Source organism: Dipodomys spectabilis, unplaced genomic scaffold (genome assembly GCF_019054845.1).
Source record: "Dipodomys spectabilis isolate Male_0828 unplaced genomic scaffold, ASM1905484v1 ptg000207l, whole genome shotgun sequence".
NCBI lineage: Eukaryota > Metazoa > Chordata > Mammalia > Rodentia > Heteromyidae > Dipodomys > Dipodomys spectabilis.
This window is the reverse complement of record NW_024870884.1, coordinates 12,978,944-12,988,442: the sequence shown is the minus strand read 5'-3', so window position 1 is coordinate 12,988,442 and position 9,499 is coordinate 12,978,944.

The following is a 9,499-nucleotide window of genomic DNA, read 5'->3' as shown; positions in this document are numbered from 1 at the left end:
GGAGAGGAGTCTACACTGTTCTTTAAATACAGGATCATGTCATCTGCAAAAGGGAAGAGTTTTGTTTCTTCTTACCCTATTTGGTTCTTCTTTATGTTTGTCACTTGCCTTATTGCTCTGGCTAGGGATTCCAATTGAAGAGGAGTGAAGAGAGCAGACACTCTTGTCTTATTCCTGATTTTAGAGGAAATGGTTTTAACTTTTCACAATTAAGTATAAAGCTGGCTGTAGGTTTGTCATACACAGACTTTTTTTATATTGAGGGATGTTCCATGGATTCCTAGTTTCTCCAGAGCTTTCATCATAAAGGGGTGTTCAATATTGGTCAAATGCTTTTGATGCATCTTTGAAATGATAATGTGGATGTTGTCCTTGCTCCTATTGATGATGAGTTGAATTACATTAATTGACTTGCATATAATGACCAGTTTTGCATCCCTGGAATGAATCTCATTTGACCATAGTGTATTTTTTGTTGTGTTTTTTTTAATTAGTTGTTGAAGTCAGTTGGACAGAATTTTATTGAGAAGTTTTCAATCAATATTCATTAAAGAAATGGCTTTATACTTCCCTTTCATTGAAGAGTCCTTTTCTGATTTGAGGATGAGGGTTATGCTGGCCTCATACAATAAGGTTGGTAGTGATCTTTCACTTTCAATATCATTGAAGAGTTTGAGGAGTATTGGGGTGAATTATCCTTTGATGGCCTTGTAGAATTCAGCAGTAAATCTACCTGGTCCTGGGCTTTTCTTGGATGGGAGGTCTTTTATTGCCATTTCTATTTCAATACTTGATATGGACCTATTTTGTTGATTTAGATCTTCTTGGCTTAGTTTGGGTATATCAATATTTACTAGAAATACTTCCATTTCTTGCAGATTCTCAAATTTGTTAGCATAAAGATTTGCAAAGTATTCCCTAATAATTTTCTCAGTCTTATTTATTTCTGTCATGTTGTTCCCATGCACCTCCATGTTTATTGCAGCACAGTTCACAATAGCCAGGATATGTAAACAACCCAGATGCCCTACTACAATTGAATGGATCCAAAAATTGTGGTACCTTTATACAATGGAATATTATGCAGCTGTTAGAAAGGACAAAATAATGGCATTTGCAGGGAAAGGATGGAACTAGAAGAAATCATGTTGCGTGTGGTAAGCCAAAAGCAAAGCAAAAAGGGATAGTTTAACATATTCGTTCCCTATGCAGATCCCTTTAATGTTTCTTTCTTGCCTTATTGCTCTAGCTAAGGATTCCAGTACTATATTGAAGAGGAGTGGTGAGAGTGGGCATCCCTGCCTTGTTCTTGATTTTAGGAGAATCGGTTGTAGTTTTTCCCCATTAAGTTTACTATTGGCTATTGGTTTGTTGTTTATGGCTCTAATTGTTTTAAGGAATGTTCCTTCTATTCCTATTTTCTCCAGAGCTTTTAACATGAATGAATGTTGTATTTTATCAAAAGCCTTTTCCGCATCAATGGAGATAACCATGTGGTTCTTGACCTTGGTTCTGTTGATGTGATGGATTACATTTCTTGATTTACGTACATTAAATCATCCCTGCATCTCTGGGATGAAGCCTACTTGCTCCTAATATATGATTTTTTCATGTGTTTCTGGATTCTGTTGACTAGAGTTTTGTTAAGGTCTTTGCATCTGTGTTCATCAAGGAGAATGGTCTGCAGTTCTTTTTTTGTTGGATCTTTGCCTGGTTTGGGGATGAGTGTGATATTGATATTATAGAATGAGTTTGGGATAGCTCCTTCAGTTTCTATTTCTCAGAAGAGTCTGAGGACTATGAGTATTAGTTCCTCTTTAAAGGTCTTATAGAATTCTGTAGTGAATCCTGGGCTTTTCCTTGTTGGAAGACTTTTGATTGCTTCCTCTATCTCATTGGCTTATTTAATTGATTTATTTCTTCATGGTTCAGTTTGGGCAATTTGTGTTTCTCTAAAAATTCATCCATTTCTGCTAGGTTTTCTTTCCTAAGTGAGTATAGATTCTGGAAAATAATTCTTTATAATTATTTGGATGTCTTGGGTATTTGTTGTAATTTTTCCCATGGCATCCCTGATCTTATTGATTTGGGTTTCCTTTCTTCTTTTTTAGTTAATTTTGCCAAAGGTCCATAAATTTTGTTAAATTTTCAAAAAACCAGCCTTTTGTTTTATTAATTTTATTTATAGTTTTCTTAGTCTCTATCTCACTAATTTCAGTTCTTATATTGGTTATCTTGCTCTGCCTATTTACTCTAGGTTCAATTTTTTTCTTGATTTTCTGGCAGATTTAGTTGCAATGTAAGATTATTTACTTGGTCTGTCTCTACTTTCTTGATGTGTGCCCTGAGAGTGATAAATTTGCCCTTCAGGACTGCTTTCATCATATCACACAGATTTCCTTGTGATATGTATTCATTTTCATTGAATTGGAGGACCTTCTTAAATTTCTTCTTTAATTTCTTCTGTTACTCAGGTGTTGCTCAGAAGTGTGTTGTTCAATTTCCATATATTTGAGTAATTTCTAGGGTATGCTTTGTTATTGAGAACTAGCTTGATTCCACTGTGGTTAGATAGGATACAGGGGATTATGTCAATTCCCTTGTATTTTCTTAAATTCTTTGTATGAACTATGATATGGTCTATTTTGGGAAAGTTCCATGAGCTGCTGAAAAGAACATGTACTGTGTCATTTTAGGGTGGAAAACTCAGTAGATGTCAATAAGTTCCTCTTGAAATATGGCCTCACTTAATTTGGAGGCTTCTTTGCTAATCCTATGGTTGGTAGTCCTGTCCTTTGGTGAGAGTGGGGTGTTGAAGTCTCATAGTATTTGGATCTATTTTATTCTGTAAGTTTGAGAGTATTTGCTTAACATATTTGGGTGCATAAATGTTTGGGGAGTATAAGTTGATATTGGTAATATCCTTTTCTTGTGTTGTTCCCTGTATTAATATGTAGTGTCCATCTTTGTCTTTTTGTATTGATTTTAATTAAAAGTTTATTTTGTCAGATATCAGTATAGCTACTCCTGCTTTCTTGCTGGAAGTATTTTCTTGGTAGATCTTTCTCCATCCCTTCACTTGGAGTTTGTTTTTATGTTTGGCTGTGAAGTGGGTCTCCTGAAGGCAACAGATGGATGGGTCTTGTTTTCTGACCCAATCTGCAGTTCTTTTTCTTTTTATTGGTGAATTGAGCCCATTAATATTTATTGTTATTATAGAGAGATGTATTGTGTTTCCTATCAATTTCCTGCTTTCCTAAGATTTTCTTCTTTCCCTTCCACCTGTGCTTACTAAGTCAGACTTCTAGTGATATCTGTCTGATGTGGATCCCTGTTCTTGGTTGCTTTCTTCAGTTGTGTTCACCCTCTTAATATTCTTTGTATTAGTGGCTCATTGTTTATGAATTCATTTAGTTTTTCTTTACTATAAAAAATTTTAGTTTCAGGGGTGGGAAGTTGGCTCAATGATAGAGCGCTTGCCTTGCATGCCTGAGGCCCTGGGTTCGATTCCTCAGCACCACATAAGCAAAAAGAAAAAAGCCGGAAGTGGCGCTGTGGCTCAAGTGGTACAGTGCTAGCCTTGAGCTGAAGAGCTGAGGGACAGTGCCCAGGCCTAGAGTTCAGGCCCCACGACCAGACCCCCTCCCCCCAAAAAATTTTAGTTTCTCCATCGAATGTGAATGCTAACTTTGCTGGGTATATCAGTCTGGGCAGGCAGTTATTGGTTCTCAGGGCTTGGATCATACTTTCCCAGGCTTTCCTTGCATTCAGTGTCTGTGTGGAGAGATCTACAGTGATTCTAATATTTTCCCCACTATAATATAGCTCATTCTTCATTGTTGCTGTATGCAAGATTGATTGTTATTATTCAGATCTGTCATTTTTACTATAATGTGCCTAGAGGTGTTTCCCCTAGGATCCTGCTTGTTAGATGTTCTATGCTTCTTTTATGTAGGTAAGATGTTCTCTTTAAGATGGGGAACATTTTCATTGATAACCTTACTGAATAAGTGTTGCATTCCTTTACTCTGATATTCCTCACCTTCATCCATTCCAATTATTCAAAGGTTAAATTTCTTGGCACTGTCAGCTTGCTCTTGGATTTCCCTTTGCCATTATTTAAGTGATTTTTCCATATCTGTGACTTTTTTCCAGTTGCTGAATTTTGTCTTTAGTATCTGATATTCTAATTTCCATTTCATTCACTCTGTTGACTATGGCTTCCATTGTGGTTTGCATGGAGGAAATTCAGCTATTTATGGCTTCTGTATTGGTTCTCAGAGTTTAATCTCATCTCTTATCAAGGTGTGTTTTGCATCTATTTTTGCATGCATCCTGTTTGAAATCCTGCATCTCTTTTGATGTTTTGTTTCTGTGTTCTTTAAGTTTCTGATCTATTTCTCGATTTAATTCATGAGTCATTGCGTCCAGCATCTCTTGGATGTAATGTTTGTCTTCCATTCCTGATTTGCTTCTACTGGGGCTCTCCCCTGGTCTCTGTTGGCTTTTGGGGGTAGCTTGCAATCCTGGGTATTGATGAATCTTGTAATTTTTCTCTGTGATTTTTCTCATGGGAATTCAGGGATTATTGGAGATTAATCTGAAACTCTGTTTTGGTCAATAAGTGGCTGTCTGTGCTTGGTTCTGTATCAATTGATGAAGCTCGCTCTCGGCCCTGGGTTGGCTGAGAGAAGCTGTAACTGGTCTCAGTTCTGTTGGGGGAGAGGCCAACCTCCAGCTGCTAGTCTGAGCCACGTTGGCTCTCAGCTGTCTGCTGGAGATCACAGGCAGTTCCTGCCTTTAGCCAAGGACTGAGCATGCCCAGACTGCTCATGCTTACTCCTACGGGTGCTCTTGGTGAGACTGGGTATGCTGGATGTACTCTCCCAGTTGCTGGAGTCTGCTATGAGTTTCTGACTATAATCAGGTGCTGGCTCCCTCAGTTTTCCAGTCCTCGGCCTGAGATATACATGTGAGGATCTGATGGGATTTGGGTTTCTGGTTCTCCTCCCCTGGACACACAGGTCTTTTGCCATCACGGGCACAATTTCCAGGGGGTGCAGTTCCCTGCTTTCCCCCCCTCTGCTGAGGTGCGTGCTCAGCTTCTGACTTCAGTTGGGATGAATGGGTTGTACAGCTCAGGCACCAGATCCCCAGGCCTGGCCCTGCCTCTGGGTCCCCCTCCTCAGGCATGCCGGTTGGACCTGTGCTGCTGGGTGTCCCACCTGGGGTATGCAGCCTGGGGTACACAGTTCGGATTTCATCTACTACTAGTTGCTGTGGCCCACAGACACTGTTCCCAGCTTGGGCATTTAAGCTCCCTCCCAGTGGCATTTTTTTCCAGTAGCACTCTTGATCTAGCCTGGCGGGCTGGATGTGCTCCATAGGCTGGCGAAGCACTTGCACAGTTCCATGATTTAGTGCACCTTTAGTCCAGGTGGTGAGGGGGGGTCTGGGTCAAGCTCTGGGGTTACTGCCAGCACTGGTCTCCCTATGGGGGAATGCTGTCCCCTGCAACTCACTCTGGAGCTAGTTGGGAATTCTCCAGCATTGCTGTGGCAGATCACTTTTTCTGTGCGATGCAGGCTGGTTACCATTGTGCTCTGCATTCCGTTGAGATGCTTGTGGGCTGGGCCAGGTGGTGGCTGCTCTAGGTCTGTGTTTCTACTCGTCTCTGCTCTGTTGATGCTGTCTGGGTCGGTGCTGCAGGCATTTTTTGTGCTGGCCACCAGGTGGGGGAGGGGTCTTTGTGCAGGTTCTGAGTTCCAACGTTTCTGTCTCTGTTTGAGCTCTGTTTGAGCAGGTCAGCACAGGCACCTTGAGAGACTTCTGCACTGGTGTTCTGTGGACAGACCCCTGTAGTTCTGGGGTTTCCCCTTTGGCCGTGAGGCTGAGTGGCTTTGGTGGGATGGGGCCAAAGCCACTGGTGCCCCTCCAGTGAGGGTTGGGGGTAGGGTCTTCGTGCAGGTTTTGAGCTCTGAGGTTTCTGTTTGCAATAAACCTGCCCAGCACTGGCAACTTGGGCATCTTCTGCGCTGGCGTTCTGCAGATGACCCACTCAATTTTGTTAATTTTTTTCAAAGAAAAACTCTGTTTTCTTGATCTTTGCTATGGTTGTGTTTTGGACTCTAATTCATTTAATATTGATTTGATTTTAATTATTTGTTTCTATCTACTCGATTTTGGTTTGGCTCATTGCTCTTTTCCAAGGATCTTAAGGTGCATCATTAAATTGTTGGTTTGAAATTTCTCCAACTTGTTGATGTAGGCATTCAGAGCTATAAAGTTTCCTCTGATTACTGCCTTTGCTGTGTCCCAGAGGAGCTGACATTTTGTGTGTTTATTTTTTTTTTTTATATCATAAATGTTTGACTTTCCTCTCTGATTCTTCAATAACCCACTGGTGATTTAACAATGTGTTGTTCAGTCTCCATGAGTTACAAAATTTTCTATGATGGCTTTTGGTGTTGAGCTCTAATTTTATTCCATTGTGGTCTGAGAGAGAATGCAGGGAATAATTTCAGTATTTCTGAATTCACACAGATTTTCTTTGTGATCTAAAATTATTTTTGATAATGGTCCATGTGCTATCAAGAAGAATGTATATTCTGATGCTGGTAGGTAAAATATTTTGTACATGTCTGTTAAATCTAGTTGGTCTATGTAATTGTTTAGTTCTCAGGTTTCTCTATTGAGCTTTTGCTATTGATCTATCCAGAGGTGACAGTGGATGAAGTCACCAAAAATCAATGTTTTTGGATCTATGTGATTTTAAGGTAAGTAGTGTTTGATGAATTTGGGTACTCCAGCATTTAGTGTATAGACATTTAGAATTGTTATATCCCCCTGTAGGAGATATCACTTTCTTAGAATGTAATGTCCTTCTTTGTCTCATCTTACTAATTTTAATTTGAATTAAATTTTATCTGATATAGGATTGCAATTCCAGCCTGCTTACAGAGGCCATTTTCTTGATAGATTTTGTTCTAGCATTTCACTGTCAGGATATGTTTGTTTTTGTGGTCAAGGTATGTCTCGAGCACAGCAGATAGATAGATCTTGCTTTTGTTTGTGTGTGTCAGGATATGTTTGTTTTTGTGGTCAAGGTATGTCTCTTGAGCACAGCAGATAGATAGGTCTTGCTTTTTTGTTTTGTGTGGTCGTGGGGCCTGAACTCTGGGCCTGGGTGCTGTCCCTCAGCTCTTCAGCTCAAGGCTAGCACTCTACCACTTGAGCCACAGCACCACATCCGGCTTTTTTCTTTTTGCTTATGTGGTGCTCAGGAGTCGAACCAAGGGCCTCATGCATGCAAGGCAAGCGCTCTACCACTGAGCCTCCTTCCAAGCCCTAGGTCTTGCTTTTGGTCCAACTAGTCAATCTATATGATTAAATTGGAGAGTTAAGCCCATTCGTATTGAGAGTTAGGATTGAGTGGTATTGGGTAGTTCCTGCCATCTTATCCACCTTCTTAGGGGCTGTACCTCATCAATTTTTAATATAATTATCTGGTTCTCTGTTTAGGGTTATTTTTCTGCCAATATCATGTTCTTGTTTTCTATGCCTAGAATGTCTTTAAGCCTCCTTTGTAACTCTGGTTTGCTGGTGATATAGTCAATTTTTCTTGGAAAAATTGTGGAAGGTTTTTATTTGTCCCTCGGTTATGAAAGAGAGTTTATCTGGTACACTAAGTCTTTAGGTTATGACTTACTTCATTCCAAGCTCTACTTGTTTTCATGCTCTCTGCTAAGAAATCTATAGTAATTCTGAATTGTTTTCCTTCATAGGTGATTGGTCTTTTCTCTGACAGCTTTAAGGATCCTTTCCTTGGTCTCTATTGATTCTGTGTTAATTATAAGATGTACTGTTCTGGTCTAATCTGTTTGGGCTTCTACAGGCTCCTTGTATCTGGATGGGCCTATCCTTTTGGATAATAAGGAAGTTCTCTGCTAGGATTCTGTTAAATATATTTCCTAATCCTTTAGCTTCCTTCTCTAGACCCTCTTCGATACCTATTAGCCTTACATTAGGTCTTTTTGTGTGTGTCTTGTACCTCCTGTAGGGATTTATCTTGTTTCTTGGATTTGTTATGAATAATAGTATGTTCTTTCTCTATAAAGTCTAGACTATCTTCAGTTCCAGAGATTCTAACTTCTGAACCATCTAATCTGCCATCAAGACTTTCTACTTTGTTTTTTTATTTCCTTTCCCTCTAATTGGTCATTTTTTATGGCTTTAATTTCTTTCATGAAGCCTTGTTTTAGATCTTGGATGGACTTCTTTTGTTTTTTTGTTTTTTTTTGGGGGGGGTCTGGTCATGGAGCCTGAACACTGGGTCCCTCAGCTCTTAAGCTCAAGGCTAGTGCTCTACCATTTGAGCCACAGCGCCACTTCCGGCTTTTTTCTTTTTCCTTATGTGGTGCTAAGGAATCGAACCCAGGGCCTCATGCATGCAAGGCAAGCACTCTACCACTGAGCCACCTTCCCAGCCCTTGTATGAACTTCTTGATGGCATTGATATGATTTTCAGAACTTCCAAATCTTTTAGATGAGTAGCTATATTTTCATTGGACTCCTTTTCCTACTGTTCAAATTCATTCAGCTATCTGTGGATTCCATTAATTCCTCTAAAAATCTTTGGCTAGCCTCATCATGCTCATGCATAGCCATGTGCAGGCTTTCATCTTTTCATTCATAATATTTACCAGTAGTGTTTGTAGAGCATTTTGAGAACTATCCTGTAGGTTTTTTTATTGGCTGTTCTGTTGCCTCTTTATTTTGAGTGGGAGTTGAAGTTCCTTGACTTCAGATTTTTCTTGTGTTTCTATGGATTATTCTGCCCATATGTAAAGGAAAACAACTCCAATACCACAACAGAACATAATTTTAAGACAAGAACCAACCCAGAGGCCTGTATTTGCACAGTCTTTTGGAGGTTCAAAATAATAGATGGGTATTCCCCTATGTTCCTCTACTTTTCTTTGTTTGGTAAGGAGTATTGTGGTTCAGGAGTGGGAATTTTATATAGTTGTGACCAGTGAACACATCTATTGTGAGTGATAAAGTGATCTGTACTAAAGTGTTAACACAATAAGCCACTTAGACACGGTCAAAATGGATACATTCTAGTTCACAGATACACAATTAAGGAACAATGGACTAAAGAAAATGAAGAAGGAGAAAAGCACCAGAAATAAAATAAAATGGGTTAGGGTGAATTTAAAAGAAATGTTGTGAGATATAATGAATCATAGAGGGACAAATAAGAATAGAGGGATATAAAAAAGGAAGAGAACAGAAGGAAGAAAACTAGGACCTGAATTCAGAAAAAAAATTACAAATGTATAAAATAACAGTTCTAAAATTAAAAATACTAAGATTGTGAAATAGAAAACTGAGTAACAAATTTTAACATGAATTAAATATGTACACAACCAAGAAGCAAGCCTAATTATCACCAGAGTCTGTATACCTAGACCTAAACAGAACCACAATGATGGTT